This window comes from Papio anubis, chromosome 20 (genome assembly GCF_008728515.1).
Source record: "Papio anubis isolate 15944 chromosome 20, Panubis1.0, whole genome shotgun sequence".
NCBI lineage: Eukaryota > Metazoa > Chordata > Mammalia > Primates > Cercopithecidae > Papio > Papio anubis.
Window position 1 is genome coordinate 28,713,620 of NC_044995.1, and position 8,911 is coordinate 28,722,530.

The following is an 8,911-nucleotide window of genomic DNA, read 5'->3' on the forward strand; positions in this document are numbered from 1 at the left end:
AAGATGGTTGCACAACACTGTGAGTATACTGGATGCCACTGAACTGTACATTTAAACATGGTTAAAATGGTAAATTTTATGTTATGTATATTTTACCAACAAAAAAGGGCCAGGCTTAGATGTTTCTACGTTAGGGGTTTGAAGTACCTCTAACATTTATCCCCCTCCAGGACTCTAATTTATAAAACACCCACACAAGAAAAGTAGATATTGACTTCACAAATCTCCATTGCACCTTACAGTCCCCTCAGCAGGGACTGTCTGGGAAAGCAGAGCTGGAAAAAGCCGCATAAACTTGAGGTCAATATGAGACCTCCCATCCCCTACTCTGGAACCTAATGGAGGAAGCATGCCTGCAGGCTGACCTGGAGAGATGAGATGGGGTGGGTAGAACAGTCCTCCCATTAGCCTAGACTTTGAGTGCTCTCACATGCTCTTAGGAATGCATCAAACCAAGAAAGCAAGCTAGGAGGGTAACACAGCTACCTGTACACAGGGAGTTATGAAATGTCTGCGCTGAGCAAGTGACGCACAAGACGACAGAATCAGTATGACCTTTAAACAGTGACCTGGCTTAAATAATTTCAGGCTCTCATTAACCAGGTGAGCTCCTCTTTCTCTCTGAGGTAGGTAAACTAGCGGGAATGAAGTCGGATTTGAGGATAATGGAAACAAAAGCCTGTTGTATTTCTTCTAACTCTGTTATAAATATAAAGTAAAAAATAAATTCCCTTTCTCAGGGCCCAAATGTTGGGTAAAAAAATTTTTTCTTCGTCATCTCAGTCACGTAATGAGGACTTTAGCAGAGCAATACAATCATGATTGTTTACCCTTTCTCTGCACATTGTGTGCTTTTTCAATCTTATAAGGTAACTGATCCACTCGTCTCATCACTAGAGGTGACAATGCCAGCCGTCCTCACTCGCTCTCGGGGCCTCCTCAGCCTAGGCGTCCGCTCTGGCCACACCTGAGGAACCCTTCAGCCTGCGGCTGCGCTGTGAGGGCCCCTCTCTGGGGCTGGCTGAGGTCGGAGCCGGCTCCCTCTGCTAGCTGGGAGGTGTAGAGGGAGAGACGCGCGCGGGAACCCGGGCTGCTGCGCGGCTGTCTCGGGCCGGCGGGGGGTTCCGGGTGGGTGAGGGCTCTGCGGCCCCGCATTCCACTCGGGGTGGCCGGCCGGCGCCTGCTGGGTTTGATGGGGGAATGAGTTCCCTCTGGGCTGCCAGAGTGCCCGGGCTGGGTGCCACAGAGTCCTGCCGGGAGTGCCAGTGAGAGGTGAAACCGGCTGAGTTTCTGGTACTGGCGGGGACTTGGAGAACTTTCCTGCCTAGCTAAAGGCACCAATCAGCACCCTGTCAAAACGGACCAATCAGCTCTCTGTAAAATGGACCAATCAGCAGGATGTGGGTGGGGCCAGATAAGGGAATAAAAGCAGGCTGCCAGAGCCAGCAACTGCAACCTGCTGGTCAGCTTCCATATGTTGAGAGCTTTGTTCTTTTGCTCTTCACAATAAGTCTTGCTGGTGCTCACTCTTTGGGTCCATGCTGCCTTTATGAGATGTAACACTCACTGCCAAGGTCTGAAGCTTCACTGCTGAAACCACAAAGCCACCAGAAGGAACAAACTCCGGAGGCACCATCTTTAAGAATTGTAACACTCACTGTGAGGGTCTGCGGCTTCATTCTTGAAGTCAGCGAGACCAAGAACCCACCAATTCCGGACGCAATCATACTAGCTGTGAGCAAGACCACTGAATGTCACACCCGGTGGCCAGCATGTCTGGGAAGAGCAGAAACTGGGGCAGCCAAACGGCTGGCAGAGGCCAGCTAGTATGTATGCGATGCCTACTCCATGGAGGACTCCACATTTAAAAGACAAGATAAGCAAATGCCAGGCTGCCTCGCCAATTATCCCCCAAATAAAACAATACAAGTAAACTCTCCAGGGAATGTGTACGTGTGCACACCTAAGCACATGCACACAGCTACATGCAAAAGGGAAAGGCTGGGAAGGAACAAAACCAACCTCTGAACACCAGTTACTTCTGAGGAAGGGTCAGGTGACGCTGACTGTCAGTATTACTCAGCTTTTCAACTGATGAGATTGCGTCAATTTTGGCAATTTTTTTAAAAGTCAATTTGCACTCCTTGGGTGATCACACAGGCCCCGCAAAACTGAACCAGCAACAACTATCTGCACCACTTCCTATGAGGCCAAATAATGGCTTCCCTCATAGCTCAGCCCTCCCACCCACCTCCTAGTCGTGGTCCCATGCAGGGGACTACTGGGCTTCTGAGGTACAGGGGTCCAGGCCAAACCCACCCCACAGATTCCTGGTGAAACCAGAATGTTTCCAAGTGTCTTTCCCCCACCTGGGCCACGTACCCACTGCATAAATATGCCTGTGTTTGCTCCCCTAGGGCAGAGGCTACATTTTCTTACAGCTGGAATGAGGAGTGGGGAGATTTGATGATGTCCTGTACACGTTGGATGTTAATCTGATGTGGTACTGTAGGAGTAGCTTGCCTGAATCAGGTGCATTCTCAGCACGTGGTGTGTGCTGCGCCTTCCAGCTGCAGGAGTCCCAGAAGGTAAATGCTACCGCAACCCCCATCTACTGGTGAGCAAATGTCAGGTGACCTGCAGCCGGCCAAGCAGCTGCTAAGTGACCAACAGGCTGGATCTGCATCTCACTTGCAGAGGCCCTGCCTGGCTGCTGGGGCTGCCCTGTAGACTCATCCTGCCTCCTCCTGCTCTTCTATCCACAGCTATCCCAGCTTCTAGCCACAGCTGCTCTCCAGGTGGGGAAAATCTATAGATGCACCAGAGTGCAAGTACTCAAAGACTCCAGTGTGCAGACAGGCCCCTGCTCCAGGTTGTTCCCATATCCAAGCCCAAGTTTATCTAGGACTTCAGCAAATCCAAGCTTCCCTGAATTCCCTGCTGAGGCCAAACTGAGTCCTGCAACCCCCTACACTGGTAAGCTACACTGAGTCCTACAACACTACACTGGTAAGCTGCCAGTCCCAGCCCCTCCTTCCTCCTGGGCCCCTGTCTGTACAGTTCTGAAGCCCTACAATAATGTTGAGATTCTAAGCCAACGCTCACCCATAGAGGTAAACAACCAGGGGCCGCCAGGGGTAGAGAACATACTCAGAAAAGTTCCACTGCCTGTAGGCTTAATGTCCTTCCCCCACTACCCGCCATATTTGCCAGGCTGGAAGGAGACTCCAGAAACTTTGGAAACCCAATCTTGTAGCTGGTGTATGAAAAAGAGGCCAGGAAAAGCACCACTTCTGTCCATGAAGCCCCTAGATGGAACCCAGGAATTGGGAAATATGTGGGCACCAAGCCTGACACCCACTCAGACCCAGGTGGCAACTGCAGCAGTGGTTGCCCCCCTCGCCACTCCCGCTGTATCAGTACAGGAGGGAGGAGCATCTGACCCCATGTGTGAGAGTAGAGACACTAAGTGTGGGAAGGTTCCAGTGGTTACTGCAGTTGAACCTTCCCAACTAGATCCATGCAAGGCCATCTTAGGTGGGTGCATGCCTGGGCTGGGCTGGGCTGGGCAAGGACACCCTTCGGAGGGTGAGAGCCATGGAGGAGGGCCGTCACAGAGGTTCCTTTTCCTGCTCTGAGAACAGGTTGGGGGAGTATGGGTACCTCTCCCACCTCCCTGCTGCTTCCAGGACCCCCTTCTTTCAAGATGAGGCATTTTCCTGCCTGCCTGTTCTCATTTGACCCCCATAGGCCATTGAAAACATTCAGATAAGAAAAAGGAAACAGCCCCATCTGTTTCCCCTGACACATCTGAGGCAGGGGGGTGTGCCTAGGGAACCTAGAGTGGAACCCATACATCTGCCCACCCCCAAGGCTATGCTGGCTTCATCTTGTCTATCGGTGTGATATGGGGGGAGAGGTCATCAGACAGGCCGTGGATGAGTTCTACAAGAGCCAAATAGAAGAGCACTGTCCTGGCATGCTGCCCAGCACCCAGCTCACATACACATCTCCAATTGGACAGCTTCCCTGAAGCAGGCCTTGAAGTCAGGCTCCCTGAGAAGCCTGGAAAGGAAACTCTGCCAGGCTAAAGGGCCTATCCCCAAAGGTGCCACCCACACCAGTCTCATCCTGACAATCTTGGATTATTTTTGCCCTGAAGTTTTGGAGTGGAGGACAGGGAGACAGGAGACAGTGCACATTAGCCACCTTTCCAGAGAGAGTACGCCAGCCCTCCAGATTGGGGCGGGTCAGACCTCCTCCTCACTGGTTGCCAGTTGAGGAAAGCAGCACTCGTGAGCATCCGCCTGTCTCCCCAGGTCCTGTTTAGAAACCCCATCTGTGCCTTTGGAGAGAGACTGCCCCGAGAACACAGGCCCAGCAACTGCCATCTACTACCCCCAGGGCCTAATCCCCTTCTACATGGGGTTCACTGTATGTGACTACATAGTGGGCTTGATTCCTGCCCACTAGTGCCTGCCAGATACCCCATGCCCACCTCATGAAGAGAATGAGGTCACATAGACACACCCAGGCCACCACGGTGAGGGGGTGACTGGGGCCCTACTTGCCCACCCTTCATTGCTGGTTCAAGGCCAGCTGTCTGACCACATTCATACCCTGAGGTGGGATGTTGGGGACATTGTCCACTGGGGTCATTAACCACTTTTAAAGTTCCAGAAACAGAGGGCCAGCTGGTCCCCCTGGAAGTTCGGTACATGGGATAAGCCAAGGTTTAACCTTCAGGAACAGGTTTCTCACCAATTAGCTGCCCAAGACCCAGGGCAGCCCCAAGTTTGTGTGAAACCTTCCTTCCATGTCCATGGCCCATGTCGACCCCTCCAGGAGCCACTGGAATGCTTGTTCCTGGGCATGTGATAAGCCCAGGACAGCTGCAGCTCTGCAGAACCACTATGCCCATCTGGCAGCAGTACACAGAGAGGGTATAGAATGAAGTTGGAAGTGAAACCAGATACTATGTGAATGCTTTACTAGGTAAAATCACTTCCTATAAAAATGGTCTAAAATGCAAAAGGAGATGTGAAGACACAAAGAAAAAGTGCGTAGTGACACATGGCTATCAGGACACACTAAAGAATCCACACTGCTTCCCCCCTTTACCCAGAAAAGAAAGGTTCTAGGCCACCTCCTCCTCAGCACACTCCTCAAACTCCTTGGCCAAGGCATTCTGGCACTGCTGGTACTCAAACCAGATCATGTTGCTTTCGGCCTCAGTGAACTCCATCTCATCCATGCCCTCACCCGTGTACCAGTGCAGGAAATCCTTGTGCCTGAACATAGCTGTGAATTGATCTGAGACGTGCTTGAAGAGTTCCTGGGTGGCCATGTTGTTGCTGCTGAAGGTGGCTGACATTTTTAGCCCCTGGGGTGGGATGTCACAGATGTCTGTTTTTACATTGTGGGGGAGCCAGTCAGTAAAGTAGCTGCTATTCTTGTGTTGAATATTGAACATTTGCTCTTCCACCTCCCTCATGGACATGCAACTTCTGAAAATGGCAGTCACCGTTAGGTAGCTGCCATGATGGGGGTCACAGGCAGCCATCATATTCTTAGCATCAAGCATCTGCTGGGTGAGTCAGGGCTCAGTACTGCTGGCTGCCCTGGCTGGTGAGGCAAAGCCAGGCATGAAGTGCAGCCAGGGAAACAGGACCATGTTCACAGCCAGATTCCATAGGTCAGCATTCAGTTGGCCTGGGAAGCTCAGGCACATCGTGGCCCCACTCATGGCAGCAGACATCAGGTGATTCAGGTCACCATAGGTGGGTGTGGGCAGCTTTAGATTTCTGGGGCACATGTTATAGAGAGCTTCATTATCAATGCAAAAGGTCTCATCTGCACTTTCTACAAGCTGGTGGACTGAGAGGGTGGCATTGTAGGGCTCCACCATGGCATCTGACACTTTGGGTGAGGACAGGACACTGGATGTGTTTATGATCCTATCTGGGTATTCTTCCTAGATCTTACTGATGAGAAGGGTACCCATCCCAGACCCAGTCCCCCCACCCAAGGAGTGAGTCAGCTGGAACCCTGCAGTCAGTCACAGCTCTCAGCCTCTTTCCTCACAACGTCCACTACCCACTCCATCAGCTCTGCGCCTTCTGTGTAGCACCCCTTGGCCCAGTTGTTCCTAGCTTCACACTGACCTGAAAGAAAGTACAGCCACTCAATGGCCAGGTATACGGTAATCACTGGTCACCACAATGCAAAAAGGGCCAAGTGTCACATGTAAGGTGAAAGTATCATTCACCCTGCAGGTGGAGCAAATAAAACCCCCTCCCCCAAAGTTACAGGACAGCAGCGTCACCTGTTAGAAATTCAGTCAGGAGCCAAACCTGAGACAGCCTAACATCAGACCATGCTGCAGGTGCCTCCTGGCTCATTACCAGGGAAGGCAGCAGCCATGGTCCCAGCTCAGCTCCCTGCAGGGAGATTAAGTCAGCAGCTCCTCACCTTGAGGAAACAGCTGAGCCTTCCTCCCAAAGCCCATTTAGGAGAGGGAGATTTCGTGACTCAGGATAGAAGGGTGTTCAGGATCCTTGACTCCACAGTTCCCACAGCGATGACCTTGGGGCACTCCTTGACTTTGAGCTGCCCTAAGGAGCTGCACCCCAGTCCTCACCTGCAGCCCGCCGAAGATGGAGTTGTCCAGCCTGAAAATCTACCCGAAGGGCCCGGAGTACACAGAGTCCATGATGCCCGGCTCCAGATCAGATCCATGAGCACAGCGCGGGCTACCTACCTGCCACATGAGGGGGATGGGCGGGCATCAGCGAGGGGAGGGCCGCCATTCTTAGGAGGGCGGTTGGGGAATGACTGGGGTCTCACCGCTGGCCTCGTTGTAGTACACGTTGATGCGCTCCAGATGCAAGTTGCTGTCCCCGTGGTAGCTGTCAGTGGAGTCAATGGCATGTTCGTCAGAGATCACCTCCCAGAACTGCGAGACAAGAAGGGCCAGACAGGCCAGGGGTGAGCCAAGGAGGCCAAGGAGCTGTAGGCACCCTAGCCCCTCTCCCACCTCCACCCCTCCCGCAACCCCCAGACCGCTGTGTCCCCGGGGGTCCTCTCTGGCAGCCTCACCAGCCGCCCAGCTCCACCGTGTCACGGCAGGGAGCCCAGGGTCCCCAAAGCAGAGGCGCCAGCCCCGTCACTGCGAATATCTTCCCGGCCACCCAGCAGGCCTGCGCTGGGCCCTCAGAGCACCGGCCGCCAACCTTGGCGCCGACCTAGTTCCTGCACTGCTCAGTCTGCTTGAGTACGAGCTCCCTCATGGCCAAAGCAGGACTAGGGCGGCAGGAAAAACGCCAGGAGGAGCAGACGCCCAACGACCTAGCCCGCGCTTCCCCAAGGCTTAACTAGCCCCGCGCCTACATACCCCAGCCTCGGATTGGGCTCCCAGAATAAGCAACAGCTTTACTTCCACACAGGGGTACCCGCCTGTGAATCCCTTGTAGTTTATCGTCTATTGGAGAGTTCAGGTGGCCTTGCTCTGGTCCTTTCCACCTTGGGGAAAGCTGATCAGCTGGAAAACTTCCTCCCATGTCTTCAGTAAAACTAAATCCCTAGGTGAGCTGAAACTGAATTTTCCTCCCATGTGAAAGAGGCAGGCTTTTGTTTCCATATTCACAGAGTGCCTTTGCACCTGTCCTAGATTGATGACATATTTTTGTAATTGATGAGTCCTTTCATCTCTTAGGAGATCTGTCGTTGGGAAAGGCCTTCCATTTGCTAACTCAACAGGACTTAATTATAAGTTTACCTTTGGAGCAGCTCAAACCCGCAGTAAGCTATGAGTGTTAGAGATAGGCCTCTGATTTAGCTAGAGTTTTCTTTAGAATATAATTAGCCCTTTCACCTTTCCAGAGGACTGCGGTCCCCACGCAGACTTAAGGTGATATTGGATTCCTAAAGCTAAGAATAGGTGTTGGGATACGCCTGATGTGAAAGACGGGCCATTGTAACTTTGCAAGCTCTTAGATGACCCATACTGAGAAATTATTTCCTCTGGTAAACACTTTTCAGATAGAATGGGGAATGCCTTGATCTAACCAGTGAAAGTATCAGTAAGCATTAGCAAATATTTGAATCTCCTGCAGAAAGGCATCTGAGTAAATTAGAGTTGCCAGTCCTCACCTGGATAGGTTCCCCGAGGTTGGACAAGTTTAACTGGAGAAGAGAAAATTGCTGGGCTCTTTATTTCAGGCATAGAGCTCACAGGGCTGAGTCACCTGTTTTAGTGTCTTGAAAAGATTTATCCTCATAAACAAATGAGACATTAACTGAAACAAAGAATCCCTTCTAGGGCGAAAAGAATCATGAAAGTGCTTATTTTCCTATAATTGGTACTTGGCATTAGTAATTTATTACCATCAGTCAGCCAGCCAGAGGGGCCCTGGACTAAATTTCAATCCCTGGCCCATTTTTCTTCTTCCTCAGAGTATTCTGGCCCAGCTCTATGTATGCTGACCAGCATGCCCATGAGTTTAATCGGTCCTTTCAGTGAGGGGCCTTGGCTGCCACATCTGCGAGGGCATTTCCTTTTACACAATCAGCCCCTCTTTTGATGTCCTCTGCAATTAATTATTGCCACTTTTTTTGGCAGCCAAGCAGCATTCTAACAAGCTCAAAATCTGAGTGATGTTGTATGGAAAACCTCTTGGTAGTCAGGAGTCCCTACCCATTCCCAGTTGCAGCTTAAGCACGAAACACGTAAAAAGCGTACTTGGAATCAGTGTAAATGTTAACTTTTCAATCCTTTCCAAACTACAGGGCTCTAGTAAGTTCAATTAACTCAGCTTTTTGAACTGAGGTAGAGGTGAGCTAGGCTTGTGCCTTGACTACCTTGTGCTGACTGATAACAGCATATCTAGCCCTCCTGTTTTCCTGATGCAAA

General features: G+C 51.5%; 1 pseudogene; it reads right to left on the reverse strand.

The window, feature by feature from the left end:
* Window positions 1-2,285: 2,285 nt before the first annotated feature.
* On the reverse strand, window positions 2,286-6,738 carry LOC100997706 (annotated as a pseudogene).
* Window positions 6,739-8,911: the final 2,173 nt, after the last annotated feature.